The following is a 13,163-nucleotide window of genomic DNA, read 5'->3' as shown; positions in this document are numbered from 1 at the left end:
AAGAATGGAGATTATCTGGAAAGATTGCTCTGGCTACCAGTTCAAGCATGTTTAGTTTTTAAGCTTTGTGTGTTCATATTTTAAATAATTTATGGTATTCCACAAGGTTACATGCAGTCTAGGAAATTTATTACCATTTTCCCAGTTGCAGCAAAATTGCGCATAAACTGTTTAATTTTCCTAGCTTCAAAATGGTGGAACATTCTACCCCTTGAGATACGTATCCTGGATGATTATGCTACATTCTGGAAAAAGCTAAAGACTTTTTATTTCAAAAGTTCTTGTCTTTATCATGAGGTTATATTATTTTGCATGACACTTTCTACTTAATAGAGGTTTTTTTTAAATTATTGTTTAGCTTTGTAAGCCACAATAAACTTCACAGCTAATGTGGGATAGAAATGTCTATTAATGTAATTTGAAAGTTGGAAACAGCAATGACAAATATGAGGTGAACCAGGATAGAACTGTCTCTGATATGCCCTGTGAAGAGAAGTGTTGTAGGAGTAGATCATGATCAACCATGTCAAAAGCAGAACTCTAACAAAACTATTACGATAGAGGTTTTGAGATCCAGTGAGATACGTATTTTATTATGGAGTGCGGTGAGGAGGGTCGTGGTGCTGTGGACTCTATGAAAATCTGCCCATCTGGGGTGCAATGCAAAAAAGTTTTGTCCAAAACGGATGTAAGTTGTTTCAAAACCACCTTTTCCAGAATTTTGGAAAAGGGAGAAGGTTGGAAATAGGGCAATAATTAAGGGGAAGGGAGGGATCTAAATATGATTTAAGAACAGGAATTACAATGGCTAATTTCTAGATGTAAGGTACAGTTCCCAGTTCATTATTCTGCTAGATAAAAATCATCAGGGAGAGAATAAAATGTTTCACCAGAGAAGCTGGCCATGGAGAGGTTACACGTATTGAGGGCCAGAGATCCATTAAGCCCCGTATTGTAGGTAGATTAAAAAAGCACCATTGTGCCGTAAAAGCAGAGCTTAGTTCCAGAGTATTGGGTGGGGTGGGGGGGGGGGGGGTTATGGACGGACACAGTAATGTTCATATATTGCCTAAGATTACTGATTTTATTCTGCGTGGCCAAGATGTCAAGGGGCAAAGTGCCACAGGGAGGACGTGGACTTTTGTTTCAGTGGAGCAACTATATTCAAGATATCGAGGATTGGAATTGAGAAACTTGATCAGATAAGGGTAAATAAATAAAGGGAGGTTCTAAATGGTCTAGTACTGATTTCATGTTTAATAGAGCCAACTCATTAAGGGACATGGTGAAGTAATGGGAAGGTTTAGAAGAGGAGGGGGCTTAAGGAAAGAAAGCTGAAAAGAAATTAAGTGATCCGACCACGGAACAAGGTGACTGGTAAAATCAGAAAGAGTAAGAAAGGAAGAAGATTGAGAGAAAACTAAATTGAGAATGTTGCCCAAAATGTAAGTGGGGAAATTGACATGTTAGAAGAAGCCAATATTATGAGCCAGTGTGAGCAAGTCAGAAGAAGGATCAGTGGTGGCAAGATTAAAGTCTCCCAGAAGAATAATAGGAGAAAGAGATGCTGAGTTCAGCGATGAATGCGTTCAACTCATCCAGAGATGGAGATACAGAAGTTGGAGGGTGATAAACTAGCGCTAGTTAGAAAGAGAAAGCTGTACTAAAACAAAGAATACCAACATCAGAAAAGGAGAGTGGTTTGAAAGAACATGTATGGATTGGTAAGCCGAGGAATAGAAAAGGCCACGCCTCCACCATGGGGGAAGCATGTGGGAAATGGTAATTGTTAGAACAAAGGTCCAGTGCAGAAGCAGTGTCACCATGCCTAAGCAAAGACTCAAACTCTCCATTCTTTGCGTCACTAAAATGCATGAGCAGATCTGAAACAAGAAGCCCTTTGTGTCTGAGTGAACGAGAGTTGAGAAGCCCAGCAGTAGTAAGAGGTGCAGTGAGCAGAGTATAGAGAGAGCTGCCTGTGGCATTGAAGATTGCAAGTGAGCCAGGATAAGAAAGCTATCAAGAGTGAGGATTATACTTATCTAAAGAACACTGGGGTAGGGGATGATGACCCCACCACACCGGGAACTGAGAGGGTATAAGGAGCTACACACCCTGGCTAATCCAGGAATACGTGGAAGGCACCAAGACAAGGTCCCAGGATGGCCAAATAGGTTCAATTTATTCTTAATGACCAAAAAGTCTGTACATAATCCAGTCTAAAATACAATTCAGAAGATGTACTTGTCAGTCAAATCCCAACACAGGCCATGTTTCGGCAGAAAATGCCTTCATCAAGGGTCCTGTCAAAGCTGCAACTAGTGCAAACCGCAGTGAATGTTAAACAAAAGCGCTGCTTTTAACCCTGTAAAGAATGGCCCGACAGCTTGTCTTGATGGGCTCAGTTAAACGAGGGCTGGGCCCGTTCGGGAAGGTTCTGGGCAGGAAGGAGAAAGTGCGTGGGGGGGGGGGGGGGGGGGGGGGGGGGGGGGTTAGTGTTCTCGGCTGGAGGGCTCGGGGGCTGAAGGATTGGTTGGCTTAAAAGAAGCCAGCCAGCACTTGAGCCTGATTCTTGCTTCTGATTGGAGGAGAGGTTGCCGGGGGCGGGGCAGTGGGGAGGGAATAAAGGCTCGGGGCTTTTCCTGAACCTGAGGCGGCTTTGAGCAATGGCGTCCAGTGCTGGTGCTGCTATGGAGGAGGATATGGTTACAGAGGTGTCTCTGCGCTAGTGACTCCCTTGAAGAGAATCCAGAGTGGGTGGGGGGCTCCCTAAAGGCATGGGCGGCTCCTTGACAGGTTGGGACCACTGGCCGCCCTTCGTTTTGCCCCCATGGGCAGCGATGGCTGCCCTTCCCCCGGTGGCCCCCTGGGCTGGTTTGCCCCCACTAGCGGATATGCGTTGGACATTCCCGAGGGGCAGGGTCGGGAGTCAGAGGGTCTGGTCCTGCTGTTGCTTCCTTTTTGTCTTTACAGGTACAGAGCACAGTGGAGGGTGCGGAGCCGGTATCAGGCGTGACTGGCCAGGTGGAGCTTGGGACAGCGGAACACCCTTCTACATCTGCGGTGGGAGGCGCCAGTGGCAGGATAGTGGCAGGTCGCGAGCGGACCCCGCTCATCAGGGACACGGCCTTGCAACCGGAGAGAACATCGGGAGATGGCCCTGCTGCAGCCCCGGGGACGTCCATGGCAGGTGCTGGAACTTCAGGATCGGGTAATAGATCGTCCTCTACTCGGGCGCGGGGTGGGAGTGCATGGCAAAAAAAGAAGGGGAAGAGAAAGTGGAAGGGCTTCTTCCTCTTCCACATCCTCCTCTTTTTCTTCGTCCGGGAGCGTCTGTTATCTGGTGGAATTGGCGACGGCTGACAGAGAGGGGACGAGGGGCCCACCTGCCTTGGTGGCCCCTTTCAGAGTTATGGGAGCAGGCCCCGCGCTCGTTGCGTAGGAAGATCAGAGGGATGAAGTGTATAGATAAATTTCGGCTGCTGGAGGGCAGGGGGCGCCGGAAGGATAAGAAGAAAGTGAAGACACAGAGGGTCCGAGGGAGCGCAAGGTTGCCAAAATGGTGGTTAATTAGGTGCGATCCTTTCTGCGCAAGGCCAGTGTATGGGGTCGTCATGAACCGGGCAAGTATGGCCTTTTGTTAGCATACGTGGACTCGGTTCTGGACGCCTTTCAGCATTTTGGGGGGTGGTCATGGTTGAACTACGACGAAGCCTTCAGGGACAAGATGGAAAAGAACCTCCATAGATCCTGGGGGACACAAGATATCAACTTATGGTTGGTTCACATGGCTCCTCTGTCCTCAGTGGTGGGGGTGGGGGGGACGGGCAAGGGAGGGCTCGCTCTTGCGACTCCAGGTAGGTCCTTTCGTCCCTCGAGTCTGGGGGTCGGTGCCCTAGAAGCCGGATCAGTTTCATCCTCTGAGGTGTGTTCCAGAAATGCGTATGGCTCTGTGAACATGCCTTTACTTTCTGGGATCAGAAGAGATCTGCGGAGTCCACTGTAAGCAGAAGCTTTTTGAACTTGGTTTCTTTTTAGGGCTGGATTAAGGCACAGACAGACTAGGCATACTAGGTAGCCTTGTGACCAGCTCCTTGAACCCAACCCGCCTGGATCTTTCCCTACCGGTCCTACCATCTGCTGTCTACATTGCTGTCTGGATGTCTCAACGCCACCTGAAATTAAACATGACCAAAACTGAGCTTCTCATTTTCCCTCCCAAACCCACCTCCCTGCTCCCCCCATTTTCTATTTATGTTGATGGCTCTCTCATTCTCCCTGTCTCTTCAGCTCGTAACCTTGTGGTCATCTTTGACTCCTTTCTCTCCTTCTCTACTCATATCCAGCAGATCGCCAAGACCTGTCTTTTCTTTCTTTACAACATCCGTAAAATCTGCCCCTTTCTTTCTGAGCACTCTACCAGAACCCTCATCCACACCCTTGTCACCTCTCGTTTAGACTACTGCAATCTTCTTGTTGGCCTCTCACTTAGTCACCTCTCCCCTTCTCCAGTCGGTTCAAAACTCTGCTGCCCGTCTCGTCTTCCGCCAAGGTCGCTTTACTCATACTACCCCTCTCCTCAGGTCGCTTCACTGGCTCCCTATCCGTTTTCGCATCCTGTTCAAACTTCTTCTACTAACCTATAAATGTACTCACTCTGCTGCTCCCCAGTATCTCTCCACACTCGTCCTTCCCTACACCCCTTCCCGTGCACTCCGTTCCATGGATAAATCCTTCTTATCTGTTCCCGTTTCCACTACTGCAAACTCCAGACTTCGCTTCTTCTGTCTCGCTGCACCCTACGCCTGGAATAGACTTCCTGAGCCCCTACGTCTTGCCCCATCCTTGACCATCTTTAAATCTAGATTGAAAGCCCACCTCTTTAACATTGCTTTTGACTTGTAACCACTTGTGACCACTCGCCTCCACCTACCCTCCTCTTTCCTCTACACATTGATTTGCTTGCTTTATTTTTTGTCTATTAGATTGTAAGCTCTTTGAGCAGGGACTGTCTTTCTTCTATGTTTGTGCAGCGCTGCGTACGCTTTGTAGTGCTATAAAAATGATAAATAGTAGTAGAAGTAGTAGCTTATGAGTTGTGGCCTGGGAAATTGCAGAATAAAAGTATCTTGGTGTGGTGTGACAAGCAGGGGGTGGTGGAAGTAGTGAACAGGTTGCGCGTTGCTTGCTGGTGAACTCCTTGATTAGGGAGCTGGTTCTGCGTTGTCTGCAACTAAATGTTCGCTTACGGGCTAGGCACGTGCAGGGAATTTCCAATCGTTTGGTTGATGCTCTCTCTCATTTTCAATTTCAGACTTTCCGGGCATTGGCACTGGAGGCAGACGTGGAAGGTCAGCCGATGCCGGGGCATCTTTGGCAGCTAGGAGACCTGAGGTGTGGGAGATGCTGAGAGCCTGGGAGATGCTGAGAGCCTCGGTTGCAACTTCCACATTGTCAGTGTATACCTACGGTTATGACAGAGTGACTAGCTATCTCAGGAGCGAAGGTTGGTTAGCAGGCCGGGCATCTGACGAGCTGTTAGCTGCCTACATTGCTAATGCCAAGGCAAGGGGTAGTTTGTGAAGTGCAGTCACACGTCATCTAGAAGGGGGTTCACCTTTTTCAGCAAGGCGTTTGGGTGGGGTCAGACGACATCCAGTTTTCTAGTCTGCAGTTCCTCGAAGGGTTGGAAAAGGTCATCTCCCCTGGTGCCGGATGCTCATCGGCCAATTACTCACGACCTTTTGGTGCACCTTTTGCAGGCTGTTGATAGTGTGACCTTTTCAGCTTTTGAGATGTCTCTTCCGAGTGGCCTTTGCGTTGGCACTTTACGGGGCCTTTCGGGAGGGCGAGCTTGTTGAGAGCCGAAGGTCAGTTAGTGTAATCCGGGCTGCTGTGAGAAAATGTATGTATACAGAGCGAAGTGCTGTGCATCAAGCTGTTGCGCTCAAAAACCGATCAGAGGGGTGGCGGGGGGGGGGGGGGGGGGGGAGCACAATAGTGTTGAAGAGGGTCCCTGGTATGATATCCTGCCCGTGTCCTTGTTGGAAGCCTATTTCGAGGTCCGCCCCCAGGGTCCTTGCTCCTTATTAGTGCATGCGGATGGCTCAGTTTTAATGAGAAATCAATTTGCAGCAATTCTGCGCAAATCTCTTGTCAGCACGGGCGAAGATTCGGACCATTTTGGAACTCACTCCTTCCGCATTGGGGCGGCAACCAGTGCCTGCCAGGCGGGATTGGGGGCGGACGCCATCCAGAGAATCGGCAGGTGGTCTTCTGGGGCTTACCGGGGTTATATTTAGGCCTTCCTGAGGGGGCCAAGTACAAAAGCCTTTGCATTACTTGGGGGTGTTATCTGTCCTGGCGCCTACCCTGCTGTTGCCTTTTGCCTGTCATTCTGGCTGTCTGGTCTCTTGAAGGGGCAGTTTGTGTGTGTCCTCACTCTCCCATCTTTTGGTTGCCCCTCCTCCTTTTTTAGATGCTTGTGGTTCGATATACTCAGTATGGATTGATGGACATTCCTTCATCCATTGGGCTGGCTGCAGAGCAGTGCGGCGTCCCGAAGGGATTCATCTGGGATTGGCGCGGCGAGGGATCCGAATATCCTGGTTTGGAGAGCACAGCATGCGTTGGTGTCAACTTCTGCCACTGCTGTATCAGCTGGGCGACAGGCATCGGCACTCTCAAATGTTAATCATTCATTTGGGTGGGAACGATGTGGACTGCTGGAGGGGCAAGAGGCTCATAGACACTATAAAGGATGACTCGCGATTGGTAATGTCCTAGTTTCCATTTACAAAATTGGCTTGGTCGGATATTGTTCCCAGGCGAACCTGCCTACCAGCGCGCAAGTGGCAACGGGGTTTGAGTAAGGTCAATCAGCAGGTCGGAGTGTGGGTAATGACAAGGGGAGGTTTTCAAATTAACCATAACTGGGTGGACACTCAGTGTGCGGGCCTTTTTACGTGGGACAGGGTACATCTGTCAGCTATGGGCCTAGACCTGTTCTTGAATGATATTCAGGAATTTTGTGTTACAGGGTCCCAGTAGGCCACAGCTTTCTTTCGGGGGGGGGGGGGGGGAGAAGTCTTTGACAGGTGCAAAGGCCCTCCCCCTGTTGCAAAAACCCGAGCAACAGGAGCAATAGCTCATGGGCATTAAAGGTGGGTCAGGTGACCCGGAATAAATGTGTGGAGGTCCACACAGGCCAGGGCTCTTGCTGTTAGGGCGGAGCTGGGAAGAGGAAGAGTGGCGGTGACAGCAGGAAGGTAAAATTATGTATCATACCTGATAATTTTCTTTCCCTTAATCATAGCCGATCAATCCATAGACTGGTGGGTTGTGTCCATCTACCAGCAGGTGGAGATAGAGAGCAATCTTTTGCCTCCCTATATGTGGTCATGTGCTGCCGGAAATTCCCCAGTATGTTGATATCAAAGCTCCATCCGCAGGACTCAGCACTTAGAGAATTACACCCACAAAGGGACACTCTGCCCAGCTCACCACCGCTGAAGCGGGGGAGGGGAAATATTCCAGCGCACCACCACCGGGGCGGTGGGCGGGAAACCATACCCGCCGACGCGGGGAGGGGAACTGGCTTATCCTGCTACCGCAAACCGCGAGAGGAGCTGGCTTACCCTAACACCGCCGAAGCGGGAGGGATACAAAGCTACCCTACAGCCGCAAGAAGCAGGAGGGAGCGCCGGCATAATTTAGTTATCAATCCAGCCACCGCCGAAACGGGGGGAGAGGAAGCAGCAGGTCACTGTAACACAAAATCGTCTCAACTCGAAGAGACTTCAATTGGAAGAACTTGAACACGAAGTCCTCGTGAACAGGAAATGAAGACTGAACTTGAACCTGAAATATAACCAGAACACAAACAATACAGATATCTGGGAGGGGCTATGGATTGATCAGCTATGATTAAGGGAAAGAAAATTATCAGGTATGATACATAATTTTACCTTCCCTATCATCAAGCCGATCAATCCATAGACTGGTGGGATGTACCGAAGCAGTACTCACCCAGGGTGGGACATGGAAATCCCTGAACGCAACACTGAAGCCCCAAACTGGGCCTCGGGCCGAGCAGCCACATCCAAGCGGTAATGTCGTGAGAAGGTATGAGCCGCCGACCAAGTAGCTGCTCTGCAAATCTCTTCCAAGGAGACAGATCTGGACTCCGCCATCGAGGCTGCTTGTGCTCTAGTAGAGTGTGCCTTCAGCTGAATAGGTGGAATCTTCCCTGCCGCCACATAAGCTGCCACGATCGTCTCCTTGACCCGTGCCACTGTTGGCTTAGATGCCTGCAGACCCTTAGGAGGGCCTGCGAACAGCACGAACAGGTGATCCGACTTCCGGAAATCATTGGTCACTTCCAAGTATCTGATGATGACCCGTCTAACATCCAGGTATTTGAGCGCAGGGTACTCCTCTGGGTAATCCTCCCTACGAAAGGAGGGTAGGTAAAGCTGCTGATTCACATGGAATCGAGAAACAATCTTGGGCAGGAAGGAGGGCACTGGGCAAATCGATACTCCTGCCTCAGTGAATCGCAGGAACGGCTCTCTACACGAGAGAGCCTGGAGCTCGGAAACTCTTCTGGCTGATGTGATAGCCACCAGGAAGACCGCTTTCAGCGTCAGGTCCTTCAGCGATGCCCTTGGCAAGGGCTTGAAGGGCGGCTTCTGCAAGGTCCGTAGTACCAGATTGAGATTCCACGTAGGCACTATCGAGTGCACAGGGGGGCGCAGGTGATTAACTCCTTTGAGAAAGCGTACCACATATGGCTGTGAAGCCAGGGAAGCCCCCTTCAGGCGACTCCTGAAGCAAGCTAGAGCCGCCACCTGGACTTTCAGTGAACTGAGCGACAGGCCTTTCTCCAGCCCCTCTTGCAGGAACGCCAACACTGAAGAAATTGGAGCAGGGCGGGAACACGTAGAGAAGCTCCTGTGCCGGCCACTGCTGGAGAAGAGCATCGACTCCCAGAGATTGAGGGTCCCGTCCTCTGCTGAAAAAACGCGGCACTTGGCAATTGGCTGAGGACGCCATCAGATCCAGGCTCGGCCGGCCCCAGCATTTCGTGATGTCCAAGAACGCCCGAGCACACAGTTGCCACTCTCCGGGATCCAAGTTATGGCGACTGAGAAAGTCCGCCTTGACATTCATGACTCCCACAATGTGGGCCGCCGACAGCTGTTCCAGATTCGCTTCCGCCCACAGGCATAGCTTCATGGCCTCCTTGGCTAGAGGGGCGCTCCTGATACCTCCCTGGTGATTGACATAGGCCACAGCCGTGGCATTGTCCGACAGGACCCGTACCGGCCTCAGCACCAGTGCCGGGAGAAACTCTAGAAGCGCCAACCGAATGGCTCGGAGTTCCAGGAGGTTGATGGACCATTTCGTCTCTGCAGGAGACCAGAGCCCCTGCGCTGTCCGTCCCAGGCAGTGGGCTTCCCAGCCCGTCAAGCAGGCGTCCGTCGTGACGACAACCCACTCCGGGGTCGTAAGAGGCATTCCTGCGGACAGCTTGCCTGGCCTCAGCCACCAGCTCAGCTCCTTTCGCACCGCTGGATCCAAAGGAAGGCGTACAGCGTAGTCCTCCGAGACTGGAGTCCACCGCCGCAGAAGAGAGTGCTGTAGTGGTCTCATATGAGCCCTGGCCCAGGGCACTACCTCCATCGTGGCCGTCATGGAGCCCAACAGCTGCACATAGTCCCAAGCCCGAAGAGTAGAGGAGGCTAGGAACTGGTCCACCTGGGTCCGAAGCTTGACGCTCTGGTTGTCCGGCAGGAACACTCTGCCCACTTGGGTGTAGAATCGAACTCCCAGATACTCCAGGGACTACTACTACTACTATTTAGCATTTCTATAGCGCTACAAGGCATACGCAGCGCTGCACAAACATAGAGTCGGGCGCAGCTGGCTTTTCTCCCAGTTGATGACTACTACTACTATTTAGCATTTCTATAGCGCTACAAGGCATACGCAGCGCTGCACAAACATAGAAGACAGTCCCTGCTCAAAGAGCTTACACTCTAATAGATGACCCATCCCAGGGAGCTCAGAAGAGCAATGACCCTGTCTGTAGCTCTCCCGCACTCCGCATAGGAAGGGGCTCGGATCAGCCAGTCGTCCAGATAGGGATGGACTTGCACTCCCTCCTTGTGGAGGTAGGCCGCGATGACCACCATTACTTTGGAGAAGGTCCGCGGAGCCGTAGCCAACCCGAACGGGAGGGCTCTGAACTGGAAGTGTCGGCCCAGCACTGCAAAGCGCAGAAAGCGCTGATGAGGCGGCCAGATGGGAATATGTAGATAAGCTTCCTTGATGTCCAGGGAGGCCAGGAATTCTCCCTTTTTCACCGCAGCTATTACGGAGCGGAGGGTCTCCATCCGGAAGTGCCGAACTTTCAAGGCCCGATTGACTCCCTTGAGGTCGAGAATAGGCCGAGCACAGCCTTCTTTCTTTGGCACCACAAAGTAAATGGAGTAGCGCCCCTTGCCAAGCTGATCTACTGGCACCAGGACCACCGCGCCCAGGCGGATCAGGTTGTTCAAAGTCTGCTGCACGGCAGCTGCTTTGACCTGAGACTTGCAAGGAGAGTTTACAAACCCGTCTCTTAGGGGTCGGCAGAACTCTAGCTTGTAGCCGTCTCTGATGACTTCCAGAACCCAAGCGTCTGAAGTTACCCTGGTCCACTCGCCCAGAAATGAGGACAGCCTTCCTCCTATCTGCACTGGGCCATGGACCAGGTCCCCGTCATTGGGTACGCGACCCTGGGGGCGGGCCGGAAGACGAACCTCCTGGACAGCGGTCCCTACGAAAAGAATGTTGCTTGGGGGAGAAGTTCCGTTTGAAGGAAGCGGAGGCAGAGGAGGCCGACTTGCCCGGGCGATACCGACGGGCTTCCTGGAATCGGCCCTTAGAGGAACCAGGACGGGCACTGCCGGCCCGAGTCCTGACCTCCGGCAACCTCTTGCCCTGGGACGTGCCCAGCTCAGTCATAATCTTGTCCAGCTCGTCCCCAAATAGCAGCTTGCCTTTAAAAAGGCAGCTTGGCTAGGCGAGATTTAGAGGCAAGGTCAGCAGACCAGTGCTTAAGCCAGAGCCACTGCCGCGCAGAGACTGTCTGAGCCATACCCTTGGCCGAGGCTCTCAAAACATCATACAGCAAATCTGCCAAGTAGGCCAAACCCGACTCCAGGGTCGGCCATTCCGCCCTCCAGGAAGGGTCAGAGGGGGAAGCCCGCTGCAAAACAGTCAGGCACGCCCTAGCCACGTAGGAGATGCAAACCGAGGCTTGCAAACTTAGAGCGGCCACCTCAAAGAACGACTTTAAGGCCGCCTCCATTCTCCTGTCCTGGGCGTCCTTCAGGGCAGTGCCACCTTCCACCGGCAACGCCGTTTTCTTAGTCACGGAAGTGATTAAGGAATCTACCGTGGGCCAGACAAAGGCTTCCCGTTCCCCCTCAGGTAAGGGGTACAGATGGGACATAGCCCTGGCTGCTTTCAGGCTCGCCACAGGGGCATCCCATTGCTCTGAAATTAACGTCTGCATGGCTTCATGAACGTGGAAGGTTCTAGGTGGGCGCTTCGTTCCCAGCATAATGGCGGAGCCAGTAGAGGCTGAGAGAAAGCCTTCCTCCGGAGAGGCAATCTTCAAAATGCTCATGGCCTGCACAAGCAGGTTAGGCAAATCCTCTGAGCGAAAAAGCCGCGCTGCAGAGGGGTCGTCCGCTCCATCCGAGCGAGGATCTGTCTCTTCCATAGATTCCGCTAAGGATCTCTGGGAGAACTCAGACATGCTGCCGTCATCCACATCAGAGGAGACCGAGTCCCCCGAGGGTGGAAGATCCACCCGAGGGCGCTTAAGCATAGAGGCCTCATCACCCCGATCAGAGATGTGGGCAGGAGCAGTGTTCTGCATAAGAAAGGCCTGATGCAGCAGCAAAATGAACTCAGGGGAGAAACCCCCCAGTCTGTGAATTTCTGCAGCCTGTGCCGTGGCCCTAGAGGCGCCCTCCATCTGCGCTCCCAGTAGCGGGGGAGAGGCATGTTGCGCGTCCAAAATGGCGTCTGGCGCGAAACTCTGAGGAGCCGCGCGGGAAGAAGGGCGTTTTAATTTCGCCGACTTCTTACTGTCGCCTGATTCAAGGGCGACCAAGCTGTTAACGTCTCCCATCTCAAGGGCGGCCCAAGTAGAAGCCGACCGAGCCGCGTAGACAGTCACGACCGGGAGGGTGGCCAGCAGGGGATGGGCGCCTAAGGCGGGAAAGAAAAACCGGTGAACTCTCCCGGCTCCGAAATGGCGCCCAAAAAGGGCGACTCTACCTTCGAGCCCCCCCGCTTCCCCGCTAGGTGCGTGAACGCGTTCTGGGGAGCGTCTTTTTGCGCCCTTGCCATCCGAGGCCATAGCCACGTGGAGACCGTTCAGGGAACCCCCTGCCCGCTAGTAAAAGGTAAAAATTACCTGCTTCTTGCTCCGAGCAGCGACGACTTGTTCCAGTGAGCAGCTGCAAATGGACGTCCTTTTTGAACGTTTAAAATTTTTTTTTTTTTAACGGAGCCAGCGGGAGGGGGGAGAAAAGGAGGGACCTGGCACCACCAGGTTTGCACTTGCTCACGAAGAGCCATCAACCCCAGGTACTCAACAAAACCTAAACAATTAAGCTTGGAGACCTAGCCAGAGCTGCTGCTGTGTGACCACACACCTGCTGAGATAGAGAACATACTGGGGAATTTCCGGCAGCACATGACCACATATAGGGAGGCAAAAGATTGCTCTCTATCTCCACCTGCTGGTAGATGGACACAACTCACCAGTCTATGGATTGATTGGCTTGATGATAGGGAAGTGGAAGTTGCTGCTTTGCTATCAAGGCGAGCGGCGGAGGGGGGTAGCTGTTGGTGTTATGCTTTGACAACTGTAGCTCGGGAGTGGGGTTCTCCTTTACTGATGTTAATTGAAAGTTTTAAATTGTTAAGAAATCAAGCTGCAGCCTATGGTTATCCCACAATTGTGTGCAGAAGAGTTATTGATTGATGAAGTATTTGGGGGGGGGGGGGGGGAGAAGCAAAGTAAGTGGGAGGGGCATGCCTGGTCGAACGGGTCCCTGCTCCAAGGGTTAAGAGCTGTTCTCCCAGTGAAAACCGAATGG

The sequence above is a fragment of the Microcaecilia unicolor genome, chromosome 1 (genome assembly GCF_901765095.1).
Source record: "Microcaecilia unicolor chromosome 1, aMicUni1.1, whole genome shotgun sequence".
NCBI classification, from domain to species: domain Eukaryota; kingdom Metazoa; phylum Chordata; class Amphibia; order Gymnophiona; family Siphonopidae; genus Microcaecilia; species Microcaecilia unicolor.
The sequence above is the reverse complement of the archived record's forward strand: the minus strand, read 5'-3'. Positions refer to the sequence as shown.